Raw genomic sequence first — 8,112 nt, forward strand, 5'->3', positions numbered from 1 at the left:
TTTATGTGACAGGGAAAGCACACAGAGTGTTTTACCCTGCCCATCTACGGGTGGACAGGAGATGCCGAATGGAAATGCAACAAGTCCAAAACTAATCTGACGTTTCTGTCGCTGCGGACAGACACACTAAACCCATTTTCTATGGGCTGGCGTGTGACATCTGAAACTGGTGTTAGATCTTGCGTGTGCTGCCAAGTCATTTTCACGGGCTCCTGGAAAACACGCCTGGATAGGAGGTTTCCAAAAGCCACCTTGGTATCTCATTGCCCTTTACATGCACAGGTCCATACAGAGGGAGTCACAAACGTCCATCCATCTGCTCCTATCTTTTCAGAGCAAGAGAAGAATAAAGCAGCAGAGTGTTCCTGGTGTGCAGGACCAGCCCAGAGGCAAGCAAGATGCCTGAAGAGAGGGTGTTTCAGAGGGGGCTGAGCACAGCCCACCCTGGCCACAGCAGGCTGCAGAGACACCAGAGACCTCAAGACTCTCCCAGCTGCTCTCAGCCCTGCTGGGAAAGGTCCCTACCTTTCCAGAGGGCTCACTCCCAGTTCTCCAAGGCAGAAGCCACCTTCATGCTAAATATTCCTAGCGTGCCTGGTACAATGCAATCTTAATTCTAGGCTATTGACAGAAATCACAATTAATGAGAAGTGAGAGGCAGGCATGGCGCGACCGCTCTTTCCACGGCAGAATACGACTTCCCTACACGAACACCAGTGCACAGGCAGTCATAAACACAAAACAAACCCCCACTTCCCTCTGAAGGAGTAAGCGTTAGCACAGCAAACGTTTCATTCACTCAACTACTGAGACATGGGGCTGCAGCCTGTTAGGAGCCCTGCACATGCTCTGCTATTTGGAGCTTATCATTTAATTAAAAATAACACACAGGTTTGGGGGACCAAGCCAACGATGTACACCGAGCTGCTCTCCTTTCCCTCTACGGTCTCTCTCTAGTCCTCCCTGCCTGCCATGTGTAGGTATATAATACTGTAACCTTGCTTTCCGGCACAAAAGTGCTATAAACCATCAATAAATTTTACTGACTTTCCAGTGACCTTCATGAGGACTGGAAGAGTCACATTTCACACCAAAGACGGAGCTGTAAATATATTATCTGTGCAGTAAACACAGTGCCGACAGCAGCAACTCACTCATGTCCCAGGGACCGCTCTGTGAGCACTGCCGCTGTGCTGAGATGGAGATTTATCTGCTGCTTCAAGAAGAACCTGGGCACAAAGGCAGAGCGGCTCACAGAAAGCTATCTTATTCCCAGCAGTTTCATGTCACCAGCAGCGGCTGCTGCCTCATTACAGAGCAATTCCCCTGCTCTGTGAGAAAGGCAGGGAACAGGAGCCAGGCTGGCAGGAAAGCAGAGATGCTAACTGCTCCTTCAGCGAGGCCCTGAGCCAGCAAAGCACTAAAATGTGTTGGAGTTTGACAACATGAGATGTCCTCTGGCTGCTACAGAGTTTTTGCAGACTCTGAGGTTAAGGTTTGGGGGGAGGGTTCCGAGATGAACATTAATTCACAGTTCCCCCAGCCATATAGATCTCTTACAAATTCAAGAGTATTCATACCCAACCAGATTTCTCACTGTTGTAGGTAAGCACAAGCTGACCCGTTACCAGCAGAAAAACAGACTGTCCTTACTCTGCTTTGGAGAGTAACTGCATCCTGGATGTACGATACCTGCAGCCCATGCTACTGCCATCCATCACTCAAATTAGCTGCTCCCAGGCTCGTACAGGTGTAGGTCACGGTGCTGCCGCACGGCACAGCCACTATCTCAGTACTCTGTCCCACCCAGGCACTCTACCAGCTGCTGCGCCTGGGCTCTGGGTTTCTGGGGATGCTGTTTGATGTAGATCCTCTCTCCGGTGCCTGCAATGGAGAAATGGGGCCCATGGTCCCAGTGCACTCTCTGAGCTCTTGCTGCTGATGGTTGCCCTCCGAGAGGGTGGCCGAGTTTCGTTTAGCCCTGAGGATCACAGCAGCTATAGCCAACCAACCTGCAATGAACGGCCATTCAAAAGAGACCATCTTGTCTTACCAGGGATTTCCATTAAGGGAACAAAGAAACCTCTTTCCTGCTAAGCCCAAGGGCTGCGGAAAGTGAGGAGGAGGAGGAGGAGGGCAGTGAGCCTGTTACCAACTGACTTCCCCTGCAAGGGTGAGGAGCAGCTCACACAGGACACAACCCAGCTCTTGCACCTTTCCCAGGGTTTAAATCTGTCCCATGAAATGGTCTGTTCTGTCCTATTTTGAATACTTCACGCACCCAAGGATGCACTCCTTTAAGGCGTTACCACTTCTCTGGATCCCCAAAGGGCAAGTGATTCGGCAGCATGGTGCCTGGACCACAGCCCCCTCCCCCAAAAGCCCAAAGCCCCTCAATATCTTTGTTTTTCCTCATCACCATGTGCCCTTCTAGCCTCTGCCACAAACATCCACCCTCTTGCACTCAATCCAGACTCAGCACGCTTGCATCAACCTGGACGCGTTGTTATTCTGTAATATTTCTTAAGGCAAAACCACATCTACAAGACAATCCCCAAGGATATATCCCTTTGTTTTCCAGCACACGCTGCCAGGAGACATGCACGTGAAATGCCTGCTGCTATAATTGCGCCAAGAACAAGCAAGCCTCCGAGGGTTTAGCCGACAGCTTCCACGCCGGCTTCCCCGGCTCCATCACTCCTGCTGCTGGCAAGGGCTGGGACTACTGGGAAACCTGCCTGAGGGATATGAGGGTAAGGCAGGCTACTGGCCTGGCTCCCATCTCTTGTATCTGTCCTCAGATGTCCTTCCTTATCCTGCTGGCTGCATCTGGTCCTAAATCTTCAGCTTTCTCCCCAAGTAAAATAGCCCAGCTTGCCCTGGCATGGCCTGCTGCTTTGAATCATCCTCGTATCATCCCTGTGGAAAGATCCCAAATCTCCCTCCTGCTAAGTACAATCTCACTCCAGCTCCTCCAGAAGCTTCGGAGGACAGGGACAGCCCAAAATGTCATGCTGTGGCATGAGGCAGCAGCCTGTTTTGGGTCATTTGCCCACCCAGAGATCCCCGTGAACGCGTGCACAAAGACACGGCGTTCGCACAAACACAGGCTGCTCAGTTTGTAAAGGGTTAGCTCGTGAGAGTAAAGGGTTAGTTTTGTCTGGCAAAGGCTCCCAACCACCCCCCCCACACCCCCCTCCCCGATTTATTTCTGCAATTGTAATTAAGGCCCTGACAAAGTGGTTTAGCTGCCTGAGTCTTTTGTTCAATTTATCCCCGATTTATTTCTGCAATTGCAATTAAGGCCCTGACAAAGTGGTTTAGCTGCCTGAGTCTTTTGTTCAATTTATTGATTAGCTATTTCTCAGAAGTTCATTACCATCCAGAGGCTGGGAATTGGGAATTGGGTCTATGTGGTTTTTCAAGGCTTCATCTCTGCTTCAGATGATTAAATGCAGCCACAACACATCCATCCTGCATTGAACAGCTCTGCCCAAGGTCAAACATTCATGCAAAACAGGAGTGCATATCTGCATGTCTAAATATCATCTGCATGAATTTCCAAGAGGATGTTTTTAAAGCCTTCCCAGCAAGTAGGAAAGAAAATGTATTTATGGAGGTAAGCCGGGTCATATCTTAATGCTCTCAATACAATATCCTTTAATTATAAACTAATATATATAAAAAAAATCACAAGACCAACTCTCTCAAAGTAGGAATGGGGGAGGTGTGAAATTGCAATTGGCACAAATTGGCAGCTTCTGCTCAGGAGCGGAGGGCTGAACGACAGGGTGGACAATTCTGCAAGACACAAACATGGAGGAAATACTAGATACCACCATCCATCTTATAGTGGGGGAAACAAAGGACTCCAGTACACAATGCTGTCCATCAGCAATCTTCATTAAGTTCAATATTTATCACAAGGACAACATACTGCACCCCCCCACCATCTCTTTTTAAGAAGCACAACCTGCTATATTTCCTTGAAAGATTGTCTAGGCAAATGAGATGCAGCAGGTTTCATCCAGCTTTCCATAGAGCATTTGTCATTAGTTAAGCTTGAGGAGACAGGATTTAGTAGAAGCTGTGACATGGTGAAAGCCTCAACAGAAGCTGAACGGCACAGCACTGGGAGGAAGGAAATTCTTGATGGAGATACCCAATAACTCATCCTATTCAATGTTTTTGGGGGTACTGACCATAGCATAAGAAAACAAATACACACCAAGGAAAGGTGCAGAGGGTCACCAGGGCAGGTGCCAGGGCAGCAGAGAGCTGGAAGCAGCGCAGGTCAGGCAAGGAGAGCTCAGGACTGGGGTCAGAGCTGGCTGTGTGCCCAGGTGGCCAAGAAGGCCAATGGCATCCTGGCCTGTATCAGAAATAGTGTGGCCAGCAGGAGTAGGGAAGTGATCGTGCCCCTGCACTCGGCCCTGGTGAGGCCGCACCTCGAATACTGTGTTCAGTTTTGGGCCCCTCACTACAAGAAGGACGTCAAGGTGCTGGAGCGTGTCCAGAGAAGGGCAATGAGGCTGGTGAGGGGTCTGGAGAACAGGTCTGATGAGGAGCGGCTGAGGGAACTGGGGCTGTTCAGCCTGGAGAAAAGGAGGCTGAGGGGAGACCTCATCGCTCTCTACAACTCCCTGAAAGGAGGTTGTAGCGAGGTGGGGGTCGGTCTCTTCTCCCAAGTAACAAGCGATAGGATGAGAGGAAACGGCCTCAAGTTGCACCAGGGGAGGTTTAGATTGGATATTAGGAAAAATTTCTTCACCGCAAGGGTTGTCAAGCATTGGAACAGGCTGCCCAGGGAAGTGGTTGAGTCACCATCCCTGGAGGTATTTAAATTATGTGTAGACGTGGTGCTTGGGGACATGGTTTAGTGGTGGACTTAGCAGTGCTCGGTTAATGGTTGGACTCGATGATCTTAAAGGTCCTTTCCAACCTGAATGATTCTATGATTCTAAGGCTTCTCAGCAGAAGAGACGAGCTCCAGTCCTGCTGCCCAGAGGTTCCTGGGTAGGATTTGATGGGCTGTGGTTGCAAGCAATGCTCTCCTTGACCTCATCTCGCACCCCAGTGATGGTCCCTTCCCCTCACTCCCTGCACCCTTCCCAGTTCAAGACTGCGCTACCCTTTCCTGAGCCTCCAATCTCCGAGGGACACAATCTCCCTCTCCTCCTGCCACTTGTCCTCCGCTCTCCCAGGGTCAAGACCAGACACAGAGATGCTGCACTGAGGGATAAACAAGAATTTCTGCTGCTAACTGGGAATTTCACCACTTGGAAGACCAATATGATGCCTGGAGGCAACAGGCATAGCATTTCCAGTAGAGGTAGAGACATCTGGCAGCTCTCATCACTTGCGTCCAAGAAAGTCACATCAACCTTCAACTAGAAGAGGCACAGGCTACAAAGGTGCCTGGGGGGAGCATAAGGGCCATCCTACAAGGGGAGATTAAAACAGTTTAAAGTTATGCAGCCAATTAAAGTGAAGGCTGAGGACAGAAGAAACTGCTAATAAACGTACTGCGGCTGTAAACCTCTGGGTGAGGAAGAAGAGCTATTCAAGCTAAAGTACAATGCTGCATACCATTAGATGGGCATGAAGGTAAATACAGCTCCGGTGCAGAAGGGACCTGAAATAATGACGTAGATGGACTCTACGCAGCTCTCCTGTGCAGTTACAGGGAAGTCCAGCAGCCTGTGCCATTTGGAAATACTAACAATTTTTTTTTCTGAAACATTAAGAAGTTAGAGTTTGGCACACATCTGGGACAAAGTTTTAAACCATTTTGGATGTACAGCACCATCCAGCTCTTCAACACCTGGCATGGTCTCCTTTTCCTTCGTATTAACAAGGACAGGCCCCTGCTTTAGTGTTCCCTTAATATCTGACCTGCCTTTCACAGACTAGCTCTGCAACGTGGCGAGAGGCACTGAAAAAACCCAATCCCATAGTAAGCAATGCATTCTCAGCAGCCATATCCATACAAACTAAGAGCACTCAGCCTCCTACAGCCAATGTTATTCAATCGTTTGCACTAAGAGAGAAGGAGAAATAGTAAAACCCTTAAAAAGGTCATAGGAATTGCCAGAGAAACAACTTCCCGTCTCAGTACACTGCTCTTTGGTGCTGCGCTTTCCCTTTTCCAAGCTTGCCCCAGTGCAAAAACCCTTTAAAAAAAAATAATAATTTTCAGCTCAAGGACAGGAGATGAGTAGTTTACTCATTTCAGTTTCTTTTCAAAAAAGATGCATTGTTTTATCTTCCAATAATTGAATTTTTTCAAAACAAATACCATTTGTATTCAGACAAGACCGTTTCCCGCTCCCCTTTTTGAGTCAGCACCTGTGTGTGTAGTACCGCAATTATTTCCGCAGTGACACACTTGTGATCTTAGTTGTGCTGTGTGCTGGGCTGGAAGCCAGCTGGATCACTGAGAAACTAAGCAGACTTTTATGTAGGGATAAGGTGCTGGTTATTGGTAACGAGTAAAAAGAAAAAAAGGGGAGGGGATGCTTTCCCCCTCCACCTCCTGCATCTTCCCTTCTGAAGATTTTGTCTCCAATTTTCTCCCCTTGCCTTGGGGTCCCTTTCAAGGGATGTAATTGATATAGTCACTGAAAATAATGGAATTTATAGCCCAGACTCGACACTATAAATTTAGCTATTACGTTCCTGATGGGAAAATGAAGAACAAAATGAATTGAGACAGAATATTTGTCTTAATAATTGTCTCTTTTCTATGCTGTATGTGTTTAATACGTCTATGTGTATATATGCGTGAATATATATGTACACATACATATAACTATATTTAGCAAAGGGTTTTTTTTTGTTTGATTTTTGGTTTGGGCTTTCCCCCCCCCCCTCCTTCTTAAATGACCACATCAGCACAAACCCATGGCCAGACAAGCACACATCAAGAAGCTATCTGTAACAGAGCAACAAGGTGAATTTGGAGCTGTTTGATAGGGGAAGAACCAAACTTCGCATAATCCAGACACGGTAACAACCAATTGTTCTGCATGGCAAAAAGTACGTGGCTGCTTCTTTGGGCTTTTGCCTGTTTTTCAGATTTATTTCATTTTTAACCAGGAAAGTAAGAGCTGAGCCAGCACTTCTCTGCTCAAAGCCATTGCCCTGAGACTCTGATAAGGTTTCCCACTGAAACCTTCCCTCTTCTCCACTCCTCCCTTCCCATCCCTGCTCCAACTTCTGCTGTTTCGGGTTGGGCTAGCCCAACGTCATCTCCATCCTGCTGCAAACACACCACCAAAAAAAAAAAGCGCATGTCCAGGCTGTGATCATTTGTCATTTAGATAGAGTCTATGATATGAACCATGGCAAACACTGTAATGACTAATTTCAAACATTTATTGCAACACTTGAGAGACTTGAAAGCTCTCCCTGCTCTTGATTTTAATAAATGCAGTCTTGAAGCAGCTGCTTATCAAAGTGACACAAATTGTGTGGTAAATAGATTATGGCACAGCTGAAATACTGGAAAATGAGATCAGAAATGCTACTATCTTCCATTTAAGGCTTTGTAAGATGCTCCGATCAAGCGGATGCCAGAAAAGTGGCACGGGCAGAGCTGGTGGAAGTAGGAAGAAGCCCAAATGCCAGGGGATCAACGCAGGGCCAGCCGGCTGCTTATCATCCGTCTATTTGCATATGTACAATTTCTTGCACATTAACGAGTTTGTACACCAAAAGGCTGGGGAAGAGATACCAACAATCCTTGAAGTCACCATTTCAGTGCCAAACTGAGATACAAGACCGGCTTCATCTGGAAAGGAGTTTTTACACCAGCAGCAAGACTCCCTCATGCTGTTCTCTGCTCCTCAATCTCATTGTCTTCATGGAATAAATACAACTTATCAAAACTTACCAACAGTACCGAAAAGGGAAATATTTTGCCTTTTTGGCAAATTGCATATAGATTTCAATATGCAGATAAATTAAAAGCTGAATCAGTATTTGTTTTCATAAATTTCTTAAAATTGAGAGAAGAGCTTCATTTTTGGAATATGCTTTGACCAAGAAAATTGTTAAAAATCTGGAAAACAGTTGTTTTGCTTTTAAAAAGCATTCCCAAAGGGCACGGAG

The sequence above is a fragment of the Aptenodytes forsteri genome, unplaced genomic scaffold, assembly GCF_000699145.1.
Source record: "Aptenodytes forsteri isolate BGI_AS27 unplaced genomic scaffold, ASM69914v1 Scaffold243, whole genome shotgun sequence".
Taxonomy (NCBI): domain Eukaryota; kingdom Metazoa; phylum Chordata; class Aves; order Sphenisciformes; family Spheniscidae; genus Aptenodytes; species Aptenodytes forsteri.